At 41.5% G+C, this 23,230-nt stretch overlaps 1 protein-coding gene across 5 annotated transcripts in view; it reads right to left on the minus strand.

Moving 5' to 3' along the window:
- The window catches only part of CRTAC1 (cartilage acidic protein 1), a 206,258-nt gene that overhangs the window by 114,496 nt on the left and 68,532 nt on the right, over nucleotides 1-23,230 (minus strand). The gene's annotated exons all lie outside the window — the stretch shown is intronic.

A 23,230-nucleotide genomic window follows, 5' to 3' on the forward strand; every position in this document is an offset into this window, starting at 1 on the left:
TTCATAGGATCACAGATCTAGAAATAGAAGAGACATCAGAGACCATTGAATCCAACCCTCTATTTTGCAGATGAAGAAACTGAGGAATAGAAAATCTTAGTGACTTGTGCAAGGTCATACAGGTAGCTATTTAGGTTCTTGATGTTCTGGTACCCAGACACCGGAGCCTAATACACTGTGTCTGTTGTGATCAACACATCACATGGCTGATTCCATGTGAACCTGATGGTTCTAGGACTCTCCTGGGCAATGTCTATTTCCAAGGACCATAGGAATATCCTTCCAGCATGTCTTCTTTGGTTTCTGCCCCTCCTCAGGTTAAGGTTAGGGGACAGTAATTCAGGAGTAGCACAACAGGATGGTGTAGTAGAAAGTATACTGTCTATAGAGTCAGAGGACCTGATACAACTTGTGTGACAGGGGTCTATAGGGTGGTCAAGGAGGACCATAAATAAAGTCGTCTTCTTGTTGGACTGAAGCAGTAGCAGGATTGAGCAGCCACCTGGGTATCTGAGCAGCTTTTTTTAAGGATTGCACTGCTCACCTCCTGGTGTGAAGAAGGAGCTGGAAAACATGTTCTAAAAATTGTCTGCTTCACCTAATCTGACCCTGGCCTGTTTACCCTGGAACCTACTCTGCAGTCAAAACACATAAAAAAATGTACAAAAACTTCTGCAAAGATGATTCCTCTCTCCATTGGTACATGGAATATGTGCACGTTTATGGACAACAAGAAATCCAGTAGACCTGAAAGATAAACAGTTCTTGTTGTGAGAAAACAATAGGTATCACATCCAAATAGCAGCCCTGAGTGAAATAAGGCTGCAGATGAACACCAGCTTACCAAAGTCAGAGCTGGATACACATGTTTCTGGAGTGGCTGCTGTGATGAGGAGCACCATGAATTTGGCATAGGTTTCACAATCAAATCTAATGCAGGCAGTAAGCTTGTAGGCTCCCCAAAAGAGTGAAAGACAGACTCATGACTATGTGATTGCCACTTGCAGGAAATGCCATGCCACCATCATCAAGGCATATGCTCCCATCATGACAAACCCTGATGAGGTCAAAGAAAAGTTTTTGAGGATCTGGACCAATATCATCGATGTGGTGCCAAAAGAAGACAAGCTTGTAATTCTGAGTGATGTTAATGCCAGAGGAGGCACAGACTATCAGATGTCGTAGGGAGTCCTTGGGAGGAATGAAATCAGAAACAGTAACACTCGCTTAAAATAGAAGATTTGTGCATCTCATGACCTCATCACCAACACTGCCTTCCATTTATCTAAATGCAACAAAACTTCATGAATGCACCCTCACAGCAAACACTGGCATTTAGTAGAGCATGTCATTGTAAGGAGAAGAGACAGAAGGAATGTGAGAGTGACAGTCCAGAGTGCTGGACTGATCATAGGCTTATCCTCTCCAAGCTAAACATTCACATCCAACAAAAGCAGTGGCTTCAAGGCATGACTACTACCAGAAGACCCAGTGTCAACAAATTAGAATGCTTCTTGAGTGAGCAGTTTGTTACTGCTCTGGAGGGAAAACTGAGCCAACACATGGTTGGTAACAGCAGAGCAGTAAAAAAAGGCAGCTTTCAGATATTTGTTGTGTAGTACCACATTTACTCATCTGGGTCAGAACACTCACAAACATCAGGACTGGTTTGATGAAAATGATGAGGAAATTCAGAAGATGCTGAGCAAAAGACAAAAACTCCAACAGGAGAGATCATTTGTCTCTAAAAGGGCAGTGTTTAATTGCCTCAAAGCAAAAGTGCAAGTGGAGCTTAGAGAGAAGCAGGATTCTTGTCTCAGTAAGTAGGCAGATGAAATTTAGTTTTATGCTGATAGTAAGAATCCAAAGCATTTTTTATGATGCCCTGAAAGCTATTTATGGGCCAAAGATATACGGTGCATCTCAATTACTCAGTGCTGATAGAGCCACACTGATCAGTGATAAGAATATGATCCTAGAGAGATGGGCTGAACAATTCCATAGTCTTCTCAACAGACCATCATCACTCAAACTTAAGTCATTGACCTCAGGCTGAAGTCAATCCCTCTCTAGCCAAACTTCCAACTGAAGAAGAGTTTTTGAATACCATTAGACTCTTCACATGTGGCAAAGTGGCAAATGCGCTAATTCTATTCTAGCAGAGATCTACAAGAGATGGGCTTCCCTGCTCATACAAAAGCTGACGGAAATCTTCTATGTCATATGGCAAGAGGAGGTTATCTTCCAGGAAAATGGTGATGCCTTCATTGTCCATCTCTATAAAGGAAAAAGACCATGGGGGGAGGTGGTGGTGGTATCTCTCTTAGTTATTTCTGGCAAGATTCTTGCCAGAGTCCTCCTTAATCAACTGATCCTTCACCTGGAAGATGGTCATCTACCTGAGAGCCAGTGTGGATTCAGAAGAGGCCAAGGAATGGTCACTATGGTGTTTGCTGCCCACAACTCCAGAAGAAATGCCAGGAGCAGAACAGACATCTGTATACAATGTTCGTGGATCTAACCAAGGTCTTTGACACTGTCAGTCATGAGTCATTACAAAATTTGGTTGCCAAAAAAAGTCATCATTGTATGCCTGTTTCATGATGGCATGGTTGCATGGGTTCTGGATAATGGATGAGGCACTTGTGCTTTTCCAGTCACCAGTGGAGTGAAGCAGGATTGTGTGCTTGCTCCCATGCTCTTTAGCATGATGTTTTCAGCAGTGTCAGATGCCTTCAACAAGAATAAAACTGACATCAGGGTCAATTATTCCACTGAAGATAAATAATTTTATCTTGAAAAGATACAGACCAAGACTAAAGTGAAAGGAGAGTTAGTATGGGACTTTTTGTTCAGAGATTATCCTGTACTCAATGCAGCCTCTGAAACTGAGTATAAATCAGTTCTCTGCCACCTGTGCTAATTTTGGCCTAACAATTAAAAGCAAGAAAACAGAGGTTCTCCATCAGCTAGCACTGCACCATCCAAACATGGAATCATCAGTTATAGCAAATGGAGAAATTATGAATGCTGTGGATAAGTTCACTTACATTGGCAGCATACTTTCCAGGAATGTACATATAGATAATTAGATTGATGCATGCATTGCCAGCACCAGCTCAGCACTTGGAGGCTCCATAAGAAAGAGTGAGAGAGAAGAGATGTTAAGCTGCTTACCAAACTGAAGATCTACAGAACCTCTGTGCTGACCTCATCGTTTTATACCTGTGAAACCTGGACAGTCTACCAGCAAAATTGAAACACTTCCATTTGATTGTCTTAGGAAGATTCTGAAGATCACCTGGCAGATAAGGTACCAGAAACTAAGGTCCTTTCTTGAGATGAACTGCCAAATATCCCCCAGAGAGTACAACTCTGATGGGCTGGCCACATTGTTTGAATTGCAAATGTACATTTGCCTACAAGGAAAACTCACACAAGACAGGCTCTTAAATGGAGACCAGAGGAAGTGATACCAAGACACTCTCAAGGTCTCTCTGAAGAACTTTGGTATCAATTGTGAGGCTTGGGAGACACTGGCACAGGCTTCTGGCTTGGTGTGCCAGCATCAAAGATGGTGCTATGAGCAAAGCAGAATTGTAATGGTAATAGCTCAAAGGAAATGTGAGATGTGCAAATCTAGAGACATCTCTATCTAAGCTGTTCATATGGACTATTTGTGCCCAACCTGTGGTAAAGTTTTCCATGCTTGTATTGGCCTGATCAGCCACAATTGGACACATTGTGCATTTACCCCAACATTGTGACATCATTTTGGTCCTTTTTGAACATAAAGGACAAAAAATCCCCCAATAATCTTGTATGACCTTGGCAATCACTCCACTCACCCTGCTGAGCCTCAGATTCTCATTATTAACAGGCAGAGGTTGGACTGTTGGCTTCTGAAATTCCTTCCAACTTTAGATCTATGATTGATCCCTATGATCTGGTCGTCTCAGCCTAATCTCTCAATCACTAATGCCTCCAAGTACTCTCCATGTGAGATGGTTTTCAGATACTTTACTATCCAATATTCCTCTACTATCTATTCTCTAGTTTGTCCAAGTATATATTTAATTCATCTATTATTGTGTGTTTATGGGGAACTACTGTGATGGAAACTTTCTCCATTAACAGAAATCACAATCCATGAATAACATGTAGACAAATCCTAGGGGATTGCTTGAGGCACATATAGGTCAGGGTACTTGCCCCAAGATCACACAGCTAGGAAACATCAGAGGTGAGAATCAATCAATGAATGTATTAAACACGTACTATGTGCCAGCCATGATGCTAGGCCCTGTGGCTACAAAGACAAAAGTGACAATCTCTGTCCTCAAGGGACTTCTATTCTAATGGGGGGTGAGGGAACAACAGACAGGTAGGTAGGTATACACAAAGTATATATAAGGCAACCTTGGTGGGGAGGGCACCAGCAGGGATGACCTTTACTCCAAACCCAGAATTCTATCCCCTGTGCCAGGCTGCCTCTGATTCATTCACATCCTTCTTTTAAATGATGTGCCCATAATTGAGAACAACATTCTGTATTCTGACCAAGGTAGAGTACAGTCAGACTGCTACACTTCCTGGCTTCTTGACTTGGTCTTCCATTAGTGCTTCAGATTTTTTAGTAGCTTCTTTACACTGTTGGCTCATATTGAACTTGTGATCAACTAACCCCCCCAGGTCTTTCTCAATGCTATCAAGTCAGTCTCTGTCTTGTATTTGTATAATTGATTTCTGAACCTGCAAGCTGTAGGACTCTACATCTGTCCCTGTCAAATTTCATCTTGTTGTTTTCAGTTCAGTATCCCAGAGCACTGTCACTCAATTCAGTTCAACATTTGTTAAATGCCTCCTGTTTGCACAGCATCGTGCCAAATGATAGGGAATACAAGGCTACAAAACTACCCAGTTCAACTCCCACAAGGAGCCTGTAATCTCAGGGGGAATACTTATATACAAATTATCATAGTAGAAAATAGAACAGAATCCAGGCAAAGATAGGATTCAGACAAAGTGCCCCAGAATAGTTGAGGCAGGAGTGAGAATTCTACCTTTTTATAGTCTGTCATATTTACTCTCATCCCTTGCTCCATAATATTTACAAAACTGGTAAACACTTTCAATGTCTTTATCTGAGTCCTGGATAAAAATGTTGCACAGGAAAGGACAAGCTTAGGTCAGAACATCAGAGCCCTTACTGTCATCTGCATTCCCCTTAGATAGAAGCCCAATAACCCTCTCAGAAAAAAAAAAATTGGGTTAGTTTGGCATGACCTGTTCTTAGTTAACTCTTTTGGCTTCCATTGGTCACCATGGGGTGTTTTTGTTCATTTTGTTTTATACTTAAAACTCCTTCTGCTATTGCAGAAGATTCTGCAACTTACTATCTTAAGATAGTTTCCTAAAACAGAGAGAGGTTATAAGACTTACTCACATCTCACAGGCAGCATATGTCAAGGGTGAGATGAACCAAGTCTTCCTGATTTCAAGTTGGCTCTCTGCCTCCTATACTGTGATGCCTCTAGTAATCACCATATTATTTTCCCTTTGAGAATTCTTTCTTAATAATTTCCAGAGATCAACATAAGTTTACTAAACTTTATGCTAAATAGCCTGCCCTTTTTAAAAATCAAGGTAATATGTACTTGGCTCCAGGTTTCTTTGTTCTTTAATTTTTTAAAAAAATTATCAATAGTTGTTTTGAGATCATCATATCTAAATTTTTTCAACAACCTGGGATGAGCAGAGCATTGTGCTTGTATGGCATTCAGGCATCCCTTGTACAAGCCAGCAATGTTGGGAACATTTTTACTCAGAATTGAAGAAGGATTAAGAGAAGTCCAGTCCAGTAACATTAGACAAGGTTAGTCTGTACTTTCCAAGGTAAGATCTGTCAGGAGGAGATCTACAGGGTGTTCCTCTCTCCCTTCCACTTTAAACTGTCTTCCTCGAATAGAAACATGACTGCTCTACAATGATCTTTTCTGCACCCAGATAACCTGCTTACAAAGAAAGAGGGCATGAGAACCTGAAATACACCATGTAGTCAGATGAATTAATAATCAAAAGGAGAATGAATAAAAGGGCTTTGTAATTGGCAGAGATAAGGGAGTGTGTGCAAGACCAAGTGGATCAGTAAGGGCAAAGAATGAGAAAAAATTAGAAAACTTAGTACATCCCTGGCCTAGGCAAGCAGGTGTGCTCATTTGCAAGGTTATGTCTACATATGTTGCAGTGTTTTACAAAGGGACATAAGATGCTCACAGCCTTTTGCCCTTTGCTCACTCAGTTGTGTGTGTGCTTGAATTAACGAATAGAGGGATCCATTAATAAAAAGGATTGCTTCACACCATTGAATTTGACGATTAAATCTGCCCTTTCCATCACCATATTCCAGGCTAAATGGAGATGAAAGCATCATAGGTGTCACTGAAAGACTCTTAAACCTCAGGGTTTACTTTACGGTTTTAAAGTGAATGGGATGCATCAGATTGGCAAAAGTTAACAAAAAAGAAAAATGACAAATGTGGGAGGGTCTGTGAGCAAACAGGAACATTGAGGCACTGTGGTAGAGCATATGAATTTGTCCAGCTATTATGGAAAGTAATTTGAAACTATGCCCCAAGAGTTACTAAATTGTAAATATCCTTTGCCCTCGTGAAAACTGCTACCAGACCTAATCACAAAGATATCAGAGGAAAAACACATACACACACATACATACACACACACACAGGTGCATCTACCTATCTGCATGTACATATATTTGTATACACACACACACACACACATATATATATATATTAGATGCATATATATTGGCTTTTTTAAATTGGAAAAGAACTGGAAATTAAGGGGAGGGGTAAATGGGAGATGACTGAACAAGTTCTGGCATGTGAATATAATGGGATATACTACGGGCTGTAAGAAGTGATGAGATGTGTTCAGAGAAACCTGGGAAGATTTAGTGATACAGAGTGAAGTGAGCAAAACCCAGAACAACTTTGTAAAAACTAACAGTTTTAAAAAACAACTCTGATCAGTACATCAACCATGATTGCAGAGGATAGATGATAAAGAATGCTACCTAACCCCTCACAGAGAGATGAAGGACTAACTATGCAGAATAAGACATACATCCCCCCCTCCCTCCAGGGGTTGGGGGAGAATATAGAAATGTTTGATAATTTTAAAAATAAAATTTGGCAGTCTAAAAGAAAATTTAAAAATGAAGTGAATAGAATGAGTGGATGCTGAGATATTAGAGGGACCAACCAATGGGATCAACACCACGACCTATTGAAGGGATGGGTATTTCCTAGTCTAGAAAAAACCATGTGTTCCTTGGTGATCGCGATCTCTCACAGGTTATTTTAGAAGAGGATTAATTCTTTCATTCAACAATTCATTCAACAAACAATAAACACCAACTTTATGCCAAGCACTCTTCTAACAATTGAGGGACATATGAAGTTTAGATAAGAGATGATCTCTGCTTTTATGGAATCTGATAAAGAGATAACAAACACAAATAACTATCCAAAAAACAAGGCACACCTATGGGTGCCAAAAATATTATTTCTCGTGCATAAATTTGGCCACCTCACTTCTTTACTTGTATCCCTGCTGCTTCTCTAGTAAGCAATCAAATTCCCTTGTTAGCCAGCATGTATTTAACACATACACCATTGCACAATAAGTATATTAGAGGGATGTATTATTATTAACCAAAGGAATCAGGAGAGACTTAGAGAGGAGTGACTTGGACATTTAAAGAATGAACAGAGAATCAATTAAATTCCATAATTATTTGTTAGAACCAGACTTTACTAAAGGCATTGTGTTAGAAAAAAAAAAAGTAGCCCCTGTCCTCAAGGAGTTTGTATTTTACTGGCACGGGGGGAGGGTTAGGGTTAGTAAATATGACATTTGCACAGATAAATGTAACACAGGGTAGTCTGAGAAGGAAGAGGGGTCCTAACAACTTGGAGCATCCTAGAAACAGGGAAGAGCATGGCAGTGGGAGAGTATCTTGACCAATCTGGGTGGAGTACAGAGTGGTGAGGGGGAGACACATGAGAAAAAAGATTGGATATATGGGTAGCACTAGATTGTACAAGGTCTGGAATGTCAGATAATCCGCAAATTATCTCTGATTTATTCTGTATGTAACTTGTCTGTACACAGTTGTTTGTAAGATGCTCCTCCCATTAAACTGGAAGATCCTTGAAAGCAGAGACTGTTTTCTGTTTTTCTTTGTACCCCTAGCACTTGGTGCAGAGCCTGGCACATAGCATAAATGGCATAGACATAAATATCTGCTGACCCACTGACTAACAAGGGAATTTGATCCTCACTAGAGAAGCAGTAGGGTTACAAGTCAAGGAGTGACATGGCCAGATCTATGCACAAAAGAGATTATTTTGCCACCCATAGAAAGGGTGGCTTAGAGCAAGAAGAGAATAGATTTAGGGAGACCTCTGTGAGACTATTGCAGAAATCTAGGCAGGTAGTGATGAGAGCCTGAGTCAGGATGTTGACAGTAAGAACAGAGAGGAGAGTTTGCAGAGATGAAACTCGGAGGACTTGGTAAATGATTGGATATGAGAGGGCAGGGTCAAAGATAAACACTAAGATTGCAAAACTGGGAAACCAGAAAATGGTGACTCCACCAAACCAAGGGCTGTGCATAACTATTGATGTCCAGGTTATGCCATGTCCAAGGACTAACCTTGCCTGCTGGTCCTGTGTTCCTGGTCACAGACAGTCTCCTTTGATAGGTATCTACTCTTCCCTATTTATGCAAAACAAGTCTATTGTCCTTGCTCTAGAAATAGAGGAAGGTGATTACAGCCCCTATGCACAGACCCTCTTTCCCATTCCACTCCCCAAGTCCTGACTCTCTCCATCTGAGCAGCAAGGCTAGATTCTGAGTTGAAAGACTGAGATCTGAATCCCAGTTCCGCTACTTTTATATCTGCATCACTTTGGGCACATAACTTCACCTTGGTCCTCAGTTTCCTCACATTTAAGTTCAGAGAGTAATTAGCCATGGTCTCTGGGGCTGAATGAAAAGCCATTTAAAGAGGCTATTGTTGTCTTATTTCTCAATGTGAGAGGTGGGGCAGTACGATACAATGGAAAAAGCACTAGACTTATAGTCAGGAGAGAGCTGACATTGTAGTTTACTGGTTGTGTGACCCTGGGCATGTCACTTAACTTCTCTGAGATTTAGTTCCCTTATCTGTAAAAGGGAGTTAATTACACCTGAGCTGCTTGTCTCCTCAGGTTGTTGTTGGGAATCAAATGAGATGGTACTATAAAACACTTTATCATGCTAAAAATGTAAGTGTCCTCACCCACCTTGGGCTGATACACCCTCATTACACTGCCTGCCAACTATTTCTAGTTTGAGGATAATAGTCCTTGCTGGAAAAGATGGGAGCAAAATGGGAGATGAATCATTCGTTTTGCCTTCTTTTTCTCTGTCAGCTGCCAACATTACCTCATCTTCACCAAGTACTGGACTATCTCTTCTTGCATCAGTTAGGAGGTATAGGGATAGATTTTTGGGCATCAGGAAAGAGGAGTTATGGTAAGAAAATATCATTAAATACTAAGAAAATATCAAATAGGCTAGTAAAGGGGAAATATGCATTTGGGATCTAGAGACAAAGGAAGTGGAGGCTAGATTGTCTAGATTGGGGGATGGGGCACATGTGCTCCACAGCAAGGGAGGGGAGGAAGTAGGCATAGTTCCGGGGAGGAAATAATCAGTCTCTATGGGGCTGGCCTCACAAACCCAAGAGAATCAGGAAATGTCACATAGGGTACGAAATGCTGCCTCTCTTCCTTTTCTCTTCCACAGGGAGTGGAGATGGTCAACTTCAGGGTTTCTGTGTTCCTTAAACATACTTTCCATGTAACTCCCATGGTTTCCTCTCCTGCCTCACTTTCCAATATGCCTTCATGCCACGCTGGTGCCCCTCTTTAATTTTAATGTCACGTATTCACTTAACGCATATTTTGTTCAATGCTCGCTCAGTTGTTGGGGGTACCGCCCACTTTATTGCTGTCCTATTTTGATCAGAGACTCCCAAAGGGCCGCTACCATGCCAATTAATTTGATTTGTAAAATGACTCGCGTGTATGTGAGCACACACACACATACACACACACACACACACACACACACACACACACACACACACACACACACACACACACACACACACACCAGAAACGTCTTCTGGCCATTTGCACATTTGTTTTTATTTAGCTGTTTGTCCTACATATGCCTACATAAGATAATAGATGCATAAATTAGAGTTAGAAGGGACCATGAGCCTCTCTTTTCGAAGATGATGAATCAAATTGTCCAAGGTCACATAACTAGTAACTGTCAGGGCCAGAATTGGAATCCTGCTTTTCTGACTCCAAAGTCAGTACTCTTTCCATTTCACATATTTTTCTTAGATTATAAATCCTTAAGGACAGCTAGAGAGCACAGTGGATACAGTGTTGAGCCTGGAGTCAGGAAACATCTTCCTGAGTTCAAATCTAACCTCAGAGTAAGTACTGGTCTCTAGTAAGCCTCTAATAAGTACTAGCTGCGTGACCCTGGGCAAGTCACTTTGCTCTGTTTGCTTCAGTTTCCTCATCAGTAAAAAGAGCCATAGAAAGAAATAACAAATCATTCCAATATCTTTGCCAAGAAAACCCCAAATGGGGTCATGAAGAGTTGGACATGACTGAAATGACTGAACCACAACACGATAAATTCCTAAAGTTGAGGCTTATTTCTCTTTGAACAGTCCTTGTTACATGTGGTGCTAAGTGAAGTGATGCAATAGAAAGTATGATAGATTTGGAATGGCAGGACTCAGGTTTAAATTCTGTCTTTGATAATTGACTGCCTACACGACCTTGTTTTGTCATATCTTTAAATCTCAGTTTTCTTGTCTCTCCAACCACATCAACAGGGGAAAGAGGGGTTTGGGTGACTTGTAGTTCCTCAGACACAATACTCTCAGGTCCTGTCCCTGCATCTTTGCTCTGACTACTGCCCATGACCGCCATGTTCTCTCCCCCAATCTCCAACTCTTAGAATCTTTCACTTCCACTGAGGCTTATCTCAAGGGCTATTTCCTTCAGGAGGCCTCTTCTGTTCCCCCCCTGGTACCGATGCCATCTCCTCATGCTTGTGTCCAATTACTCTGTATTGATCTTCTGTTCTGATTTCTAAATTCTCTTCCAGTAAAATAGGAGCTTCATGAGGGCAGGGACTATATCTCATTTTTGTTTTGTATCTCCAGCACTTAGCACCATCCTTGGCATATATTAAGTCCTTAAGAAATGCCCACTGACTCACCTTCCAGGTCCTTACCAGGTCTAAATTTAGTCTCAATCCTAAATGCTCTCAGGCTTTAGATGATGTAGTTAAAAAAAATAGATGAAGTGCTGAACTCAGAAACCACCTAGATTTGAACCCTCTTTTAGTCTCAGTTTCCTCATTTGTAAACTTGTTGTTCAGTCGTGTCTGACTCCTCATGAGCCCATTTGGGGTTTTCTGGCAGTGAGAGTGGAGTAGTTTACCATATTCTTCTCTGGCTCATTTTACAGATAAGGAAACTGAGGCAAACAGGGTTAAGCGACTTGCCCAGGGTCACTCACCTTGTGAGTGTCTGAGGCCAGATTTGAACTCAGAGAGATGAGTCTTCCTGACTCCAGGTCTGACACTCTATCTACTATGCCACCTAATTGTGAAATGGGATAAAAGTAGCTATCACTTCCCTTACAGAACAGTTGGAAGAACTGAGATAATGTATGTAAAAACACGTTACAAACCTTAAAGCATCATATAAATGGAAATTATCATGACATAATGAATCTGGAATTATGATTTCATTGGGATAAGGAACTCTAAGTGTGGAAATTTCCTTTGCCAATGAAGATTAGCAACTCATGTGTAACTTATATTCTCAGGGAGTTGCTAGAGGCATTGTAAGACTTGCCATAGTCCCACAGCTAGCAAGTGCCAGAAGCTGGTCGTGAATTCAGGTTTTCTTAACTCTAATTGCACTCTGGACCTCTATTCTGTATGTCATAAATAAATTTTAAAAAAACACCATCTAGTAAGGGCTTACTATGTGCCAAATTATCATTGCTGAGTTGTTTCAGTTGTGTCTGACTCTTTGTGATCTCATTTAGGGATTTCTTAGCAAAGATGTTGCCATTTCCTTCTCTAGCTCATTTGACAAATGAGGAAACTGAGGCAAACATGGTTAAGTGATTTGACCAGGGTTACGTAGCTAGTGAGTATCTGAGGCCAGATTCAAACTCAGGTCCTCCTGACTCCAAGGCTGTTGCTCTATCCACTGCACCACCTAGGTGCTGTTATAGGTCAGATATCTGCTGGGAAATAGACAGAGGATAGTGGCAAGGAGAGAGTTTTTCTTCTTATTCCCTATCCATACAGTAGTGAATATAATTCACTTCAGCCTCAAAGGAGGTTGATCAGTAATGATGACTCCCCTGGAAAAGGCTAAAGTAGGCCTAATCATGACTGGCCTCCTGGAAGGACAGATCTTTCACTTCTAGCCTACATAAAACTGGACACTTCATTTCATTATGAAATGCTCAGAACCACCTTTTGGAATTAAAGAATTAAGCCTGAACACTGCTTAGTGAGTGTGCATGCTCATTACATCCTCAAAGGGACACACAATCGTTATTAAATGTGATACAATTTAGCACATTATATTATTATATTATCGATTGTTATTTGTTTCAATGTTTAATTCAATAAGGACCTGGGTTTGGGAAGGTTTTAAATGAAATTAACGTTACTGAAGACCTGGCGCCATATTTCCAATTTTCCACTGAGTTTCACCAGGAGGCTTGACTACAAAATGGGACCAGTGCCTCCCTGTTCAGCAAGCCACCAGCCACAAGGAAACTCTGCTCTGTCACAGCACAGAGAACAGAAAGGGAATATTCCGTTTTGGTTCCACATGAATCGAAACAACATCCGCTCCCTTTGTCACAACGTACTAAATGATCCGAAACAGAAATTCAATACACACCTCTGGCACTCAAGCAGAACTCCACACACTCACATCTCCACAACATCAGCATCCAGGGCAGGGATGTAAGGCAGAGAGATAGACAGCCCTCTTCCAATGTACAAGCATTGATAAAAGAAAAAGGCCACACCTTAAAAAAAACAAAACCTGCAGATATGGGCAAATGGCAACAATAACCAAATATTCTAACAAGGCCTCTGGGCCCCCAAAGAACCCCAAACGTAGCTCCCACACCCATCGACAAGTGTGCCGAGATAACATTTGGTTCCTCAAAGAGATGCAGAGTCAAAAAAGTAATGGAGGTGAAAGATTGTCAAGCTGGTCTCCAGAGCATGGTCTGAAGACCCAGGAGTCAGAAACCCCAATATGTACCAGCTGTGTTACTTTAGCCATTTCACTTTTTCACATACAGAATAATGGGTCCTTGGGCTCCTTCTACCTTTAACCTTCTGGGATGCTATAAGGAGATCACATTTAAAACGGAAAGGGGCTTAGAGATTCCAAGGACAGGCAGGTCCCTAATGAAGGCTAGATGGAGCCAACTTTCACAGGGTCACAGTATCATGGAATCAGAGCCGGAAGCAACCTCAGAGGTCATCTGGTCCAATCCACTCATGGGAAAACTGAGGACCAGAGATGTTCAGGGACTTGTCAGAGTGAGGATTCAAACCCAGATCCTCAGAACCCAATTTGAATGCTCTTGTGACTATGTCATTGGCATTTTGAATAGGAGATGTCTGTCTTCCCAAATAACGTGGGCTGTTGGGGGAGACCCAGTAGTGGTCAGAGGAAGAAGAGACAAGTTATGGGGTATCAGCCCCTCAACTGTTTACATTCATATGGTATTCTAACTTCCACTAATTTTTTTTCTCACAACATCCCTGGGAGGTAGTGTGGGCAGGTCATCATAAACCCCTGTTTCCTAGATAAGGAAATTGAAATCAATTAACTTCCACAAGATCACCTAGATAGTCAATAAGCCTTTATTGACTACCACTGTGCTAAGTGCCAGAGGTTAGCATTAGAGGTAAATTTGAACTTGAGTCTTGAGTCCAAGACTAGGACTCTTTCTGCCTCCTCCACATTACCCTTTAAATGGCATGGAAGAAGTTGTTCAGTCATGTCTGACTCTTTATGACCTCATTTGGGGTTTTCTTGGCAGACATACTGGAGTGGTTTGCCATTTCACTTTACAGATGAGGAAACTGAGGGAAACAGGGTTAAATGACTTTCCCAGGGTCACACAAGTGTTTGAGGTCAGATTTGAACTTAGGTCTTTCTGACTCCAGGCCTGGCACTCTATCCACTGCACCACCTAGCTACCCCTGGTCCCCAATTCAAGCCTCCTCCACACTACTCCTTAAATGGCATGGAAGATGAAAGGATCTCACATATGGCCTTTTAATTCATGGACACCCAGCCTGGAGACTGAACCCTCCATCAGCATAGACAGTTACCAGAACTGGACCAAGAATAAAGAAGCAGGAAAATTTTTTCTTCAGCTCTATTGATAATCCTAAGGCTTCTCACTGAAGAGGAAGATGGGGGTGGGGATGGGGGAACAACCCCTAAAAGGAAAAAAATTCCCAACCTCAGAGCAGAAACAACCTTTCTGGTTTTACCATCAGTTGCTGCCAAATATGCAGGCACGAGTGGGAAGCGAAGACATGCTCTTAGACACAAATACTTGATGTATTTATTGACTCTGGCAAGACTTGCCTCCCTTGTAGTGCCAATGAAGTTATTAACATGGAATGTATTTCCCTGACCTTAATTGTCCTTTTAAAGAACACACAAGTCTAATTGAATTGTGAGTTCTCATGGAAAACACCTCCACCTCCTCTTTCGATGGGGCCTAGGCCAATGATCTATCCTGATGCCCCTGAAATGACGAGCTTGTCTTTAAAACTGAAGTAAATTGGCCATTAGCCTTTGTAAGATGATTGTTGTGATCTGCTGGCATTTCATACACTAGTATGGAAAGAAAGGGTATTTAATGCTGCTTGGCTTCAGACCCTCATTATTGGTACAGACCAGGCTCCTTCACCCAATCCAGGTTGCTATGCTGGAAGTGAATTAGGACCTTTCTGAAAAGATTTGTCTCCTTCCCACTTTCAAGAGCCCAAGAGGAGTCCAAGGAGGAAGAAATGGTGCTCCTACTCTGAAGCCTGAAAGGGAAACCAGGGCAACTGAAAGGAAGGAGTCAATTATACCAAGAGGAAACAAGTCAGTATGCATTTATTAAGCACCTATTATGTGCCAACCACAGTGCTAAGCCCTAGAGATATACAGAAAAGCAAAAGACCATCCTTGCTCTGAAGAAGCTCACAGTTTAGTGGGGGAGATAGCATGCAAAGATCGATGCATGAACAAACAAGATACAACCCAGATAAATGGAAAGTCATCTTAGAGGGAAGGCATTAGCGCTAAGGGGGATTGAGAAGCCTTCTTGTAGAAGGTGAGATTTTAGCTGGAACATGAAAGGAGGGCCAAGGAAGTCAAGAGGTAGACATGAGGAGAGAGAGAAATCCAGGCATGGACCATCATTTTTTTGTGCTTATCTTTCCCTTGGCTTCCTAGACATTTCTTTCTGTTGCATCTTCTCCTGCCTGTCTGACTGATCCTCAACTTCTTTTACCATTAGTTCATTTTCTTGCCCTGAATGTGGGTGCGGGTGCCATTAGCCCTTTTCTCTTTGTCTTTCTTGACAAATGAAAGCTAGTGAAAATGCCTAAGGAAGGGCAACTGGGTGGCCATGGAGGAGAACAAGGTGTAAGAGGATTGGAAAGGGAAGAGGGGGCCAGGTCATGAAACACATTTGCTATCTGATCCTGGAAGGGGTGGGGGATAGAGGGGCAGGTAGGTGGTACATTTGATAGAACGCTGGGCTTCAAACCAGCAAGATTCATCTTTCTGAGTTCAGCTCTGGCCTCAGATACTTACAAGCTGTGTTGACCCTAGGCAAGTCACTTAGCCCTGTTTGCCTCATCTGTTAAATGAGATGGAGAAGAAAATGGCAAACCACTCCTATGTCTTGGCCAAGACAACCCCAAAAGGGGTCACAAAGAGTCAGAGATGACTGAAAATAACTCAACAACAACAAAAGGGGGGGGGGTTGAAAAATAAACTCACTTATGGACAAGTGGAGTTAGTGTCAGAGGGAGATGTCCTAGAGGCATCTATGGCAGCTACAGTTGGAGAAGTAGATCCGGAACTTGAGAAGAAAGGCTAGGGCTATAAATTTAGATTGACAGCTGATTTGATTCGAGATCATAGTGGAAATCCTTCCCAGCAGGAGAAACCTAAAAGATGGTATCTGAGACAGACCTTTCGTGTTCTCAGACCTCTGACTCTTCCTCCATAGGGCACCTGTGAAAGCTTCATCCTGCTGACATTGTGACTAGAACCTTGGTGCTGATTAAGATACAAATGGGATCATCCTGGATGGAGTGATAGACTTGGAGTTAGGAATATCAAAGTTCAAATCAGGCCTCAGATCCTGGGCTTCCTCAACTCTAAAGGGAAGGGTAATAATGAGATAATAACTATTATTGCCAGGATCAAATGAGATAATGGATGAGAAGAGCTCCGTAAACTTTACTGCACATAAACGCTGGCTGTTATTTTTGCTGTTAGACTTTACATAGAGGCTTCTGCCTACTTGGTCCTTCCCCTGCCCCATGGCTAGCACATTTCAGATCCCCATCATTTGGCACCACCATCTGCTTAGATGAAAATCCCGTTTTCTTACTTCCTCCTCCTGAATTCTTATTTTTTGTACTCTTATCCCTATGCAGCTCAGCTCCCAATCCTCCTCCTCACAGTTCCCATAAGTCCTTGCCCTCCTCCCCCTTCCCTATCTGTGTCTTCTGGAATCTCCCTTCCTAACCCCTCTCCCAGCTTGCCTTCTACTCATAAAATTAATTCACTCTCCTTAATCTTTGATCTCTTCTTCTTCTTGCAATCTTTCCACCTCCTGGCACTAAATGGAACCTTTTTTCCTTTGGAAGACACCAGATTCCTTACCACCTTCTCCAGTGCTGGCTCACTCAGCACACAGGAGGAGGAGAAAGAGTGGAATCTCTTTGATCCTTTGTTCTCCATCGCCACATCCAGACCCTTAGGCAGGGACAGTTTCATTTTTATTACTGTATCTTTAGCACTTAGCATGCTGCCTGGTTCATAGGAAGCACTTACTAAGAACAAATGCTTGTTTATTGATTGACTAATCAATCGATTGATCTGCTGCTATTATTAACAACCTTTCCCCCTCTGAAGCTCACACCAGTCAATTATATCATCTTGCCCAGACCCTTGTCACTGTCATCTACAAGACTTTCAGATCATTCTTCCCCCTTCCTCGGGTAAACTGTGCCTGGCCCATTGTCTCCTTCTTCATCCCATCCTCAGTGACTTCCAGGCTCATGTTGATAACCACTGGATCACTCTGGCCTCTTGGTTCAACCTCCTTAACTTCCATGACCTCTACATTTCTATACCTCAGCCACCCACAGAGGTGACTAACACCTGAGATCAGGAGGGTTTAAATATTTTTTTTATTATGGACCCTTTTGTTCATCTGGTGAAACCTGTGGACCCCTTCTCAGAATGATGCTTTGAAATGCATAAAATAAAATCCATGAAAACATCTATCAAAAAAACCCCAAAACCTAAGTTTATAGACTCCAGGTTAAGAATCCTTGTCTTATACCTTATTACTTTAGAGACAGTGTAGGGCTGTTGACAGAGTGGTGGAGTTGGAGTCAGGATGAACTAAATTCAAATCTCACCTCCAAAGTTTATTTAAGCTGTGTGTCCACAGATGTCACTTAACATCACTGAGCCTCAGTCTCATTATCTGTAAAATGGGGACAATAACACTTGTAGTTTCTACCTTGCAGGATTACAAATATCCAATGGGGAAATGTAGGTACAGCACTTTGTAAACTTTTGAGAGCTATACAAATATAAATATCAGTTATTAGTACCCTCCTTCAATTTCTTGAACTTATAATTCCCCCCTTTTCTAATGTCTCCTTCCTACTGTTTACCCTCCTCATGGTCTTCAGGCCCTCACTTCTGTCCTAGCTTTACTCCTCTCCCTTTTCTTCCAAGATTCCAGGGTCTTCACCCTATAATCAGCTACTTCCTGCTTCATTCCTGTCCTGCTTCATTCTTGAATTCCTTGACCCTTGTCTTTTTCCTGATTCTGTCCTGCTAATCCTGAATTCTGGGTCACCCCCCTTCTCTGTTCCTATTCATAAGCTGTTAAGCACTGCTGCAAAAAGTCACATCCCAAGGAATGAGCTGATTTTCCTTGCGCAAAAGCTAACTCCTTGATCTCATTACTTCCTAACCCTTTCTGTCTCCTCTGGGACCTTGCTCCCTTGGGTCTATTTTCTTTATAAAGTAAACATTATTTTCAGTTGACAAGCATATATTTTCTCTCCTTCCTTTCCATCACCACTAAAAAATACAAACAAGGCCACTGTAACAAATATGCACACCTAAGCAAAACAATCTTCTACATTGGTTATGTCCAAAAACGTGTGTCACAGTCATCACCCTCTTGCAGGAGGTGGGTAACATTTTTCATCAACAGTCTTCTGGAATAAGTCTTTCAAGTTCAATCAATCAATAAGTTATCCATTTTCATAATACTGCAAGAGTATAAATTACTCTGCTCCCTTTACTCTGCATCAGTTCATACAAGTCTTCTCAGGTTTCTCTGAAACTACCCCCTTTATCATTTCCTGTGGCACAAGAGTATTCTATTACATTCATATATCATTGTTTGTTCAGCTATCGCCCAATTAGTGGGCACTCTCTTTGTTTACAATTCTTAGCCACCACAAAAGAGCTGCAGTACATATTTTTATACATGCAGCCCCTTTCCCTCTTTCTTTGCATTGCTTCTATTTTCTGACTCATCTCTCTTCCCTCTTTTACTTTCTCTCCCTCCAAGCTATTTTCTTTCTGTATATAAAAATGTTCAGGTTTTCCCATCTAATAAAAAAACCCTCAAAACTTTCTCTTGGTTCTGCTGTGTCTTTAAGCTATCACCTTACATCTCTCCTCACTTTCAATGCCAAATTTCTTTAAAAATTAGTTTATGCTTACTGACTCACCAACCACTTACCTTTCAAGTTCCCATAGTGTATCTTTTGTTGCCCACCGCTCTACTAAAATTCCAAGATCATCAGTACTCTCTTAATTATGAAATTTGAGGACTTTTCTGCAATCCTCAACCTCCTGGATCTTCAGACAGCATTTAATACTGTTGACTATCATTTTTTTGTGTGTGCTTATCTTTCCCTTGGCTTCCTAAATATTTCTCTTTCTAGCATCTTCTCCTGCCTGTCTGACTAAGCCTTGGCTTCTTTTAACGTTAGTTCATTCTCTTGCCTCTGAATGTGGATGCCATTAGCCTTTATCTCTGTGTTTCTTGACAAATCCACTTCTATGGCTTTAGGGCTCTTCTCAATGCAGATGACGCCCAAATCTCTATATATACAATTCTGATTTCCATGATGATTCTCCACCCTACATTTCTAACTGCCTACTGGACACTTTCACCTGGATGTACCATGACATCTCTGACTCAACACGCCCCAAACTGAATTTATCATCTTCCCCCTCAAAGTCTGCCTCATCATCTGCCCCTCTCCCAGGCTTCATTTACGTTGATTGCGCCACTATCCCTGGTCACCCAGGCTCAAAATCTTGGAGTCCTCTTTGCCTCTTGCCTATTTGAGGCAGCTGGTAATGCAGTGGATACAGTGTCGGGAAGACCTGAATTTGAGTCTGACCATGGAGACTAGATGTGTGACCCTGCACAATTCACTTAACCTCTCTTTGCCTCAGTTTCCTTAACTGTAAAATGAGGATAATAATAGTACCAAGCTCTCCAGGTTGTTGTGAGTGTCAAATGAGATAATATTGTAAAAAGCACTTAGCACAGTGCTTGCACATAGTAGGCACACTGTACAAGTATATATTAACTTCTCCATATGCCCACATTCAATCAATTAACTAAGTTCTATTGATTCTTCTCTGAAATGTGTCTTCTCTCCATTCCCTCCTTTCCACCCACATTGCCATTGACCTAGGTCAGACATTTGGCACCTCTCACTTATACACGTGAATATTAGATATGTACATATGTATAATATGTACATAATAGCCACTGATATCACTGTATCCAATTTCTCATTGTCTTGCCCTCCAACCCATCCTTCATATAGTTACCAAGTAAATCTTCCTAATACACAGGTGTGATCATATCATTCTCCTATTATAAAACCTCTAGTCACTAGAGTCTAGTGACTTCCTATTCCCCATAGGATAAATTACCAATGCCTTGGCTGCAATATAGTTCTAACCTAACTTTCTGGCTTTATTTTACAACACTTCCTTTCAAATACCTTATGTTACAGATGGACTAAGTTATTTGTTCCTTACATCTCATTCTGTCCTCTATCACATACAAGGATTCATGTGAAGCAACTTCCATGCCTGGAACCCATTTCCTCCATATATTATTATAGGATCATCGATATAAAACCGGAGGAGAACTATGAGGTCATCTACTCCAAATCTTCCATTTTACAGATGAAGAAACTGAAGGTGAGGGAAGTGAAATGACTTGCCCAAGGTCATCTGGGTGGCTTGCTTTTTGACATTCTTCTTTCCCATTCAAGTTCTGTTCAGGTACTGCCTCCTCTAAGAAGGCTGCCTTGATTCCCCTCCCTTTCCCAGTCCCACATCCAATGAAGAGTATTCTCTTTCTCCTCAAATTATCCAAGAACACTTTGGTTGGCTCTCTCTTTTGCCCTTCTTCCATTTTATCTTGTACCACACATATTTGTGTAGACATCTTCTTCCCTATTAGAGACAGTTAGCTCTTAAAGGGAAGCCATTGTATCATTTTTCACCTCTGAATTGCTGAAGTCAAGGGAGTGATTGCCATGGGAGATAATATAAAGAGAGGAGATACAGCCAAGGAGAGAACCTGGGAGAACACCCATCTTAGGGTGTCAGGAATGAATGAGGAGTCATAGAAAGAGCCAGAATTGGCTTTGAGAGGGAAGGGAACCTGAAAGATGTGGGGTTTAGAAATCATAAGAAGTAGGGTACTCCACAGAATCAAAGAAGTATGAGAACAGACCAACAAGATAATTAATTTGGTGATTAGGAGCCCAGCAGTGATCTTTGAGTGGAAAAGTGAAGGGTATGGAGACCAGACTACAAGAAGCCGAGGGGAGGGGAGGTAGTGAAAAAATGGAGGTGTTGGGTACTAGACTATTTTTTGTGAAAGAGAGAAGAGATGGGATGGTAACTGAAAGAGATAAAGGTAACTGAATGAGGTAAAAGTTCTTTTAGAATGATGGAGATTTAAGCACTTCTTTAGGCAGATAGTAAAAGACTACTGGGATAGGATCAACAGAAGATGATTAAGAAAGATGAACAAGAAGCTAAAACAGTGTCCTGGAGATGGACTCACTGGTACAGAGAGAGAGAGATTAACTTAGGAAGAGAACTGTGATTTCCCCTTCTAAGATAGGAGAGAAGAAGGAGAGAAAAAGTCTTGAGGAGCGATGGAAAAAAAGTCAAGGGAACCATCATCAGAAGACCTCAGTCTTCTCAGTGAAGTAGGTTACCTCCTGTATGTATAAGGCTTTTGATGTGGCTAAAAGCTTGATTGACGAAAAGGATTGAAACAGATCTGTGAGGAATAAACAGGGAGGCAAAGACTGCTCTTCTTGTCCTCCTCCATCCTCTTCTTTCTTCCTCTCCCCTTTTTGCTTCTTGTTGCCTATATCTAGAGACCTGATAATAACATCCGTGGGTATTGGTTTATCTTACTTTCCATGGACTGAAGACACTCATTGAAATAGCAGACATTAGCATGTCTCTGCTCACTTTATCTCAGAAGTGGATGAGGACCTTCTCTGGTTCTGGGGAGAGAGGCAATAAGGTATATATCTGTCTCTTAAGGGAAAATACCGTCATAGCCCCCTAGCCACTAGGCTTCCTGTAATCCCAGATGACTTCTTGTGGAAAATACACACACATGCACACACACATATGTATGTATGTATCCATAGTGATATAGGGTAGGGGGGAACTAAGACATTTTTTCGGTTTCTTTTCTCTGTGTCCTAGTACTATCCACTCAACTATGTTCCCTAGAAGGAGAAAAATAAATGTATTGCCAAAGAACACCAAGACCTTTGGCAAATACAGGAGATGTGGCCAGATGAACAGGCACTATCAGAAGACTTCATAGAACATTATGGGGAAAATCTACTCAACTGGCTGGCACAAGAACCTGGGTGCTCTGGGCATACAGGTGAATATTTTCAAGTCAAGTCAAAAGGTATTTATTCAGCATTTACCATGGGTCAGGCACTGTGCTAAGAAATGGGATTACAAAGAAAGGCAAAAAGACAGTTTTTACTTTCAAGAAACTTACATTCTACTGGGTAAAAAAATTGAGAAATAATTAGGTATACATACTATCTGTTCAAAGCAGATGGAAGGAGCTTGGAGAGAGTAAAGCATTAGGAGTGAGGGAGTCTGGGAAAGGTCTTCTGGGATAGGGACGACTTTCAAATCCGGTAAAGGCTAGACTAAGGATCTGGATTCTGGGACTGAATTTCTGGACCCACCCCTGGGTTCCTTTGTGACCTTGGGAAAAGGTCACATATTTGTGCTTTCAAGTTTAAGCTCTTTCTTGATCTTGTCCCTGCCATCTAATTTGAGCTTATCTCACTTGGCCTAGGCATTCTAAATGAATGAGGCCAGATGGGTCTTTCAGGAGACTGTGGAACGCATCAGAGAAAGAGGTAGGAAGGAAGGTATTGCCCTTGCTGCTACAGTGCAGCTGCTGAAAATCATATAAGATGGGAATAAAATACACACGTTCCCCACCTTGCAAAATTGCTATGAAAATCCAGACAAGATAGCATATGTAAAGTGCTTTGGAAACTTTAAAGCCCTCTATAAATGTCAGATGTTGTTATTATTAGGTAGAGTAAATTGGGCTCCCTCAGAGCCATAACTCCTGTTAAACTGTTTGCATGACCACGCATGCCACAAAAGATCCCCATGAACACTGTTTTTCTACCCAG

Source organism: Notamacropus eugenii, chromosome 1 (assembly GCF_028372415.1).
Source record: "Notamacropus eugenii isolate mMacEug1 chromosome 1, mMacEug1.pri_v2, whole genome shotgun sequence".
In the NCBI taxonomy this organism is placed as follows: Eukaryota; Metazoa; Chordata; class Mammalia; order Diprotodontia; family Macropodidae; genus Notamacropus; species Notamacropus eugenii.